The following is a 7,202-nucleotide window of genomic DNA, read 5'->3' on the forward strand; positions in this document are numbered from 1 at the left end:
CAGCGAAGAATCACTGCACTGGAATGACTGCACTGATTTATTTGCACCCATTTTACCAGGTTCCCCTTTTAAAGTGTACCTGAGATGGGGTCAAAGAAAAAAAAAAAGTATACATACCTGGGGCTTTCTCCAACCCCCTCCGGCCTGATCGCTACCTCATCGTCCTCAGTCACCAGCTGGTTCATCCGCAACTGGCCCCGGTAAATTGTCCAGTCAGCGCAAGTGCCGTCTGGCCACGCTCACACATCGTGCATAGGCCCCGGACCGGAGGACTTTCCAGGGCAATCTGCGGAGGATCCAGGCAGTGACTGAGGATGACGAGGGAGTGGTCAGGCCTGAGGAAGCCCAGGTAAGTATAAATTTTTTATTTTGCCCTATCTCAGGTTTACTTTAAATATACACAATTTTACCACCTCCACAGAGTATGAGAACTTACCTACACAATCTGTACTAAGTATTAAAAAAAAAAAGTGTTGGCCCTCATAATAATACATGGGTAAAATTGACCAATCAAAATTGGATGTGCGTTTTATTGTTAAAAAAATAAATAAATAAAAAAATTGGATGTGTGTAACGAGACAAATGCCACACTGTAACGCAGTCTGGAGATGCGGTGGGAGACTGAAGACCAGACTCATATCTTTCCCATCTTCTCTCTTTTCCCCTTTCTGCTAACCATCAATTTCCTGGCAGCATGTGCGCATAAAATAGCATAATAATAGCATAAAATAGTTAGTGGTTTACAGGGCCGGCCCTAGACTTTTTGCCGCCTGAGGCAAACTTAGAAAAAATTGCCGCCCCCCCCAGTCGTGGACGGGCGGTTGCCGCCCCCTAGAAGTGCCGCCTGAGGCAAAAGTTTCACTCCGCCTAATGAGCGGGCCGGCCCTGGTGGTTTAGCATGGAAACGGCCGCTCGTTTGAGCAGCCTTTCCATGCCAGTTCACGGAGAGTGTCTCCGTGAACAGCCAGGGAGCCGCCGATCGCGGCTCGCAAGCTAAATGTAAACACGCAGGGAAGAAATCCCCGCTGTTTACATCATACGGCACTGCTGCGCAGCAGCGCCGTAAAGGGGATCGGCGATCCCCGGCCTCTGATTAGCCGGGGATCGCCGGCATCTGATAGGCTGAAGCCTATTCTAGACGGCGCAGGACGGATATCCGTCCTGCGCAGCCCATAGTCTGCGGGAGAAGCAGGTAAGGGCAGAGAGGGCAGAAATAGCTGCGGAGGGGGGCTTTGAGGAGCCCCCCGCTACGCAGAAATAGCCGGCGGCGATCAGACCCCCCCCCAGCAGGACATCCCCCTAGTGGGGAAAAAAAGGGGGGGGGGGGGGGAGGAAGTCTGGTCGCCCTGGCTCAATCCTGATCGGTGCTGCGGGCTGGAGAGCCCACGCAGCACCGATCATAGCAAAATCCCCTGGTCCTTAAGTGGTTGTAGGCACCAGTATCATTAACTACTAGATACCGTACGCATGTATATTAAGCCACAGAATACATATGATTAACAATGTAAAGTCGTATATTGACATTTGTCTATAGATGATGTCCGCACGAATCTTCATCTCTATACATCCTCCCTTGTACCACTGTATGTGCCATATGATGCCACTTTATGTTTGTACCAATTTGTTTTATACAAAAAAAAAATTGAGTTGTCAAAAAAAAAAAATAAAAATGGATGTCTGTACATGCCCTAAAACGTTCCCTTTCTCATTGACTATGCACAGTCTGCAGTAATATCGAATATGCCAGCTATATAAATGTGTTTTTACTTTCCAGCAGCCATTTCATGAGAGGGAGAATATGGAAATGTCCTACGCTCCACCCAGCCCTTCTTCTGTATCCTGCACTTGTGCATAGATGAATGCTGGTTCCAGCAAATTTCTCTGTAGCAACACATTGGCTCGGGAAGCCAGGAGATACACTCAAACCACAGAACTACATGTCAGAGCATGTGAGGCAAGGAGAGAGCCCGCACTTCCGCAGCATCAGCTGAAATGTGACGGAAAACCTAAGCCAGGTTAAAACAATTTTTACCAATACAACTATTGTATATCAATAGCGTTTATGGGGTATAACACATTTGAATAGAATTTTAAAATGTACTTAAAACTCAGTAGGCAGATTGTTACTGTGCTCAATAAACTCCTATTTACGTACAAAAGGTTGTCATCTACACATTTTAGCTTATCGACTTGCTTAAAGCAAACCTGTAATTTCAAAAACCTAAAAAAAAAAATATGTAGATATTTACTTCTGTAGAGGGAAGCCCCTGGATCCTCCAGAGGCTTTTCTGATCCTTTTTGAAACTACGGGTGGTCACAGGGACCATCTTTTTCTTCACGGCCCCCCTCCCCAACCAAGAGAGAGCACAGCCACACTGCATAACTGCACAGACAACCTGCACAGTAACAGGAAGCCCCTAACGCATGGAGTAAGAAGCTGTGCAAGGGCGACTCCATGCTGCTGCACAGGTGCAGGCTTGTCTTGCGCCTATGCAGTGTGTCCATGCTTGTTCAAAGATGGACCCGTGACTGCGCAACCTATTCAACAAGTCCTCACTGAATAGGATCAGAGGGTCCTAGCACTGGAACAACAAGATCAAGAGGGATGGGGAAAGCCTGTGGATTATGTAGAAGCTTCCCTCTACTGAAGCAAGCATCTATTATGTTTTGTTTCCCTTCCAGTACACTTTAAACATAAAAAGAGGACTATGCTCTGAAAATATTTTCATATCGACTGCATTTTGATACATGTTGTAAAAAACACTATTGGTTACTGTTGTTCCCTGGAGAGGCAAGTCCACCTTTATAAAAGTTCTGAACTGGTTTTAATTATTTTACATCTATTTGACACCTCTGGTTCTTTGACCAATCTTTGTTTTCTCTACTCTTGGAGGAAAGGGATATCTCTATATACAGAAAGTGATTTTTTAACCCGAGTGGGGTTAGGTTAATTCTCCCCACCTGCCTGTACAGTGGTCCCTTTTAGTTGTGATTATAATATTTACTCACAAAATATAACTCACAAAAACAATATTTACTCTACTCTAAAAAATACTTGTGTGTTTGAGATATTACACTATATTGGCTATCAGTTTTGTTTTGTATTTTTTTCTGAGACTACTCTAAAAAATATTACTACTTAGCTGGCAATTAAGTAAATTAGCTGGGCCACAAATAAAAATGGACGACGTCAGTAACAATAAATTGAATCTCAATTTAAGGATTGGTTTCATTCTAATTTTGGGTTTACACCATACAATTTTCTGTTATGCTGGGCATACATGGGTCGATCCGGCGGCCGATTAGCCGCCGGATCGACCCCCGCCGCGTCTTCGCTCATCCGCGCGTGCCCATCGATTCCCGCTCGTCCCCGCCAGCGGTTCTTATCAGCGGCTCGATTCCCTGCCATTGTCCGCCGGCGGGAATCGAGCGGGCGCGGGTCGAGCGGCTTGATCGGGCCAGCTGAATATTATCAGCTGGTCGATACACGATACAGAAACGTACAGTGTATCCCCAGCATTAGATTTACCTGCCTGATAGATAAATTTCAAACATGTTGAACTTTATCTATCTTACGATCTATCTGCCGAGCAATTAGGCATTGTTCTACTCAGCAGGAGATAAACAGAAGACAATGCACAAGAGATAATGACCATTCTCTACAGAAAATAATCTAATTATGCATTCTAATGCTGGGTACACACGTTGAGATTTCCCGCTCGATTCGCAGGATCGAAAGGATCAATTTGATTATTTCAAACATGCTCGATTGGATTTCGATTGTTTTTTTTATGTTAAGTATGCAAAATCGACGGCAGGAAAGATCGAAATCCGATCGAGCATGTTTGAAATAATCGAATCGAACCGCGAATCGAGCGGGAAATCTCAACGTGTGTACCCAGCATTACAGAAGAAAACAGAAGAATGTAATGCTGGGGATACAAGGTACGTTTGTGTACCGTGTATCGACCAGCTGATCCGGCCAGCTGATAATATTCAGCTGGCCCGATCAAGCCGCTCAACCCGCGCTTGCTCGATTCCCGCAGGGAATCGAGCGGCTGATAAGGACCGCCGGCGGGGGCGAGCGGGAATCGATCCGTGCAGACGGGTGGAGACGCGGCTGGGGTCGATCCGGCGGCTAATCGGCCGCCGGATCGACCCGTCTATGCCCAGCATAACAGAAAATTGTATGGTGTTAACCCAGCATTAACCTCCTTAAAGCGGAACTGAAGGATCTTTTTTTAATACAATGTGATAATATGGGTATGTACCTTTAACGATGACATACCTCTGTGCGCCCTATGGAGCTCTTTGTGTGTTCTCTCCATCCCGAGATTCTGCCGGTAAACAGCATCGACTTATAAGTCGATGCTAAAATCAGGCAGACGAGTCAGTGTTCCTCTCCCTGCTAAATGGTTTACTTCCCCTCAGGCCAGGTCCCCGCCCTTTCTCCGCCCCACCAGTGCCACTCCACGCTCGTTCCTTCAGCGCAGCGTGAGCGCTGATATGACACATGAACGAGGAGGAGACAGGCCTCTGTACATTCCTTCCTTCTGATCCCCCAGCGTTAGGCTGTAAATCCACCCTCCCTCCGTTGTGCATCCCTTCCTTCTGATCCACCAGCGTTATGCTGTAAATCACCCGTCCCTCTGCTGTGCATTCCTTCTGATCCCCCAGCGAGGCTGTAAATCCCCCCTCCCTCCACTGATCTCCCCCTATTGTGGGCAGTGTCCCTGGCAGCGCTGTGAATAGGGCAGGGGGTGTTTTACTCACGGAGGCTCTTTCCAGCGATGAACGAGTATTCTTCTCTGCATCCAGCTCTGGGCTATTGTATACAGTCAGCCACGTGTGCTGTTTACAATAGCCCAGAGCTGGATGCAGAGAAGAATACTCAGTCATCGCTGGAAAGAGCCTCCTTGAGTAAAACACCCCCTGCCCTATTCACAGCGCTGCCAGGGAGATCAGTGGAGGGAGGGGGGATTTACAGCCTCGCTGGGGAATCAGAAGGAATGCTCAGCAGAGGGAAGGGGGATTTACAGCATAACGCTGGGGGATCAGAAGGAATGCAGAGTGGAGGGAGGGTGGATGTATTGCCTAACGCAGGGGAATCAGAAGGAATGAATGTACAGTGGAGGGAGGGGGGGTTTACAGCCTAACGCTGGGGAACAGGAGGAGGAGGAAGGGATGCACAGTGGAGGGAGGGTGTATCAGCTGCTACAAATCTCCCTGGCTGCGTTCACGAGCCTGGCTCGTCCATACCACTTTTAGCAACTGTTAGCTGGACGAGCCAGGCTCCTTCTCACCGCTAGGGAGGTTATTACAAACAGTACAAGTGTACTCGCAATGGTAGCTGGGCTCTTGATTGAGAGTGCACGAGAGGACAAGTTACGCATGTGCAGTGCTGTAATCCTCTCGTGCATGCTACCACAAAAAAAAAATACATACTAATGAGGAGCAGTAACCCGGAAGTTATCAGGCACTGTGGCCATCTTGGCTGAAACCAGGAAATGAATAAAAATTACAAAATACAGTGATTGCAGCAGCGGGGAGCGGCAAAAATCATACAGACAGATAGAGTTTATAATTTAGAATCTACTGGTATGTTTATTTATTTATTTATTTTCTATATTGCAGTTCCGCTTTAAATCGGTATTGTCACCATAAATATCAAATTTCAACAGCAACTGGTCTGAGTGTATTAAGTGATAAAGATGCTAATCCTGCATTCAAAACTTTTTCTGCTGTTATGGTTTATAGTTATCACATACTTTAGGAGCACTGGCCCTAGTGCCAAAAAGTTGAATGCTGGGAGTTCTTTTTATCTATAATATATTCCTCCTCTTCCATTTATTTCCCTGCCTAGCTGATCACTTGTGTTTACAAGCAAGGCTGAGGTGACTCATCGACCGCGGCGAGATCGGACCCGTCAGAACTTATCAATTGAGCCGCATCAGCGGCTCGATTGATAAGACAAATCGGCACGTGTAGACTGAGCATTAAGCCATAGACCCTGAACAAGCATGCAGATGAAGTCTGACTAGATTAGCCATACTGGCTACATTAGCCATATACTTATTAAAGGTGTGTAAAAAAAAAAAAACTCTCTCTCTCTCCCCCTCTCTCTCATTGTATAGCCTTTTATCACTAATTTGGTTGTGACAACTAATTTGTAAGAAATAAGGGACCAACCGAGAAACACTATCCAGAAAACCAGCCTAATGCTGGATACACACGGTTCGTTCCCACACTCGATTCCCGTCAATGCGCCGCTCGATTCGTTTATTTCCGACATGTCCGATTCACGGTTCGATGGATCGTTAGGTCGATTTGCAATACTTTACATGGGAATCGACCTAAAAAATCATCGAAATGCGCTCGGAAATGTTCGGGATCAATCGATTCGTCGGGAATCGAGCGGCGCATTCGATGCGGGAACGAACCGTGTGTATTCAGCAAAAGAGGTTTAGTACAGTTGCGCAATCAGGACTGGTAGCCCAGTGGCCGAAAGCGAGTCCTGGTGTGCAATTTTAGCATATGTTTCGTACAAATTAGTGGTCGCAACCAATTTAAATTTGCCACAAACAGGGAGCAGCTCCATGAGGTTTCCAACTGGATTCACTCAACGAAACTAGTTTCTAAGATGGTTGGTCGCTTTACAAAGGTACAAATGTCAGCATTTATTCATGTACATGTCTGCACTCTTTCCTGACACTAAAAATGAGAAGCATACTTATAGTATGTGCGCATTATAGTCTGCTTAGTGCAAAACATGATTTGTTTTGGGCAGAAAATAGCAGATTTACTTTACACCGGCTACAAACATAATAGAGCAAACAGTCATTAAAAAGTAAGTTGACAGCAGGGTGATCTTTCACTTGACAGATTAGGCACATAAATACACAGTGTCTGTCTTCTTGAAAATATCAAGGAACTCATTTATAGAGCGGAAACATACCTTTCACTGACAAAGTCAATAACACCCCTTCCACTGGCCCTCCACCCGCTGCCCCTTCTGTCTGTATTCCGGCTCAGTGCTATGTTAGGAATCCCACAGTGCCCCACAACATTCCTCTGCTTCGTCTTCTGTCAGCAGCCGACTTTTCTCTTTATTTTCACCCGTCTGACTTCTGCCTGCCACGTCTCTTCCGGGTGACAGTGACAGCCTCAGCCTTGTGGCGCAGCAGCCTCATCGTCACTTCCGC

General features: G+C 46.4%; 1 protein-coding gene across 1 annotated transcript in view; it reads right to left on the reverse strand.

The window, feature by feature from the left end:
- ZFPL1 (zinc finger protein like 1) overlaps nt 1–7,198 on the reverse strand; it is a 48,148-nt gene extending 40,950 nt beyond the window's left edge. The window contains exon 1 of the mRNA XM_068261055.1: nt 6,956–7,198. The gene's annotated coding sequence lies outside the window, so the exon portion shown is untranslated. The remainder of the gene's footprint in view (nt 1–6,955) is intronic.
- Between the last annotated feature and the right edge of the window lie 4 nt (nt 7,199–7,202).

This window comes from Hyperolius riggenbachi, chromosome 11, assembly GCF_040937935.1.
Source record: "Hyperolius riggenbachi isolate aHypRig1 chromosome 11, aHypRig1.pri, whole genome shotgun sequence".
NCBI lineage: Eukaryota > Metazoa > Chordata > Amphibia > Anura > Hyperoliidae > Hyperolius > Hyperolius riggenbachi.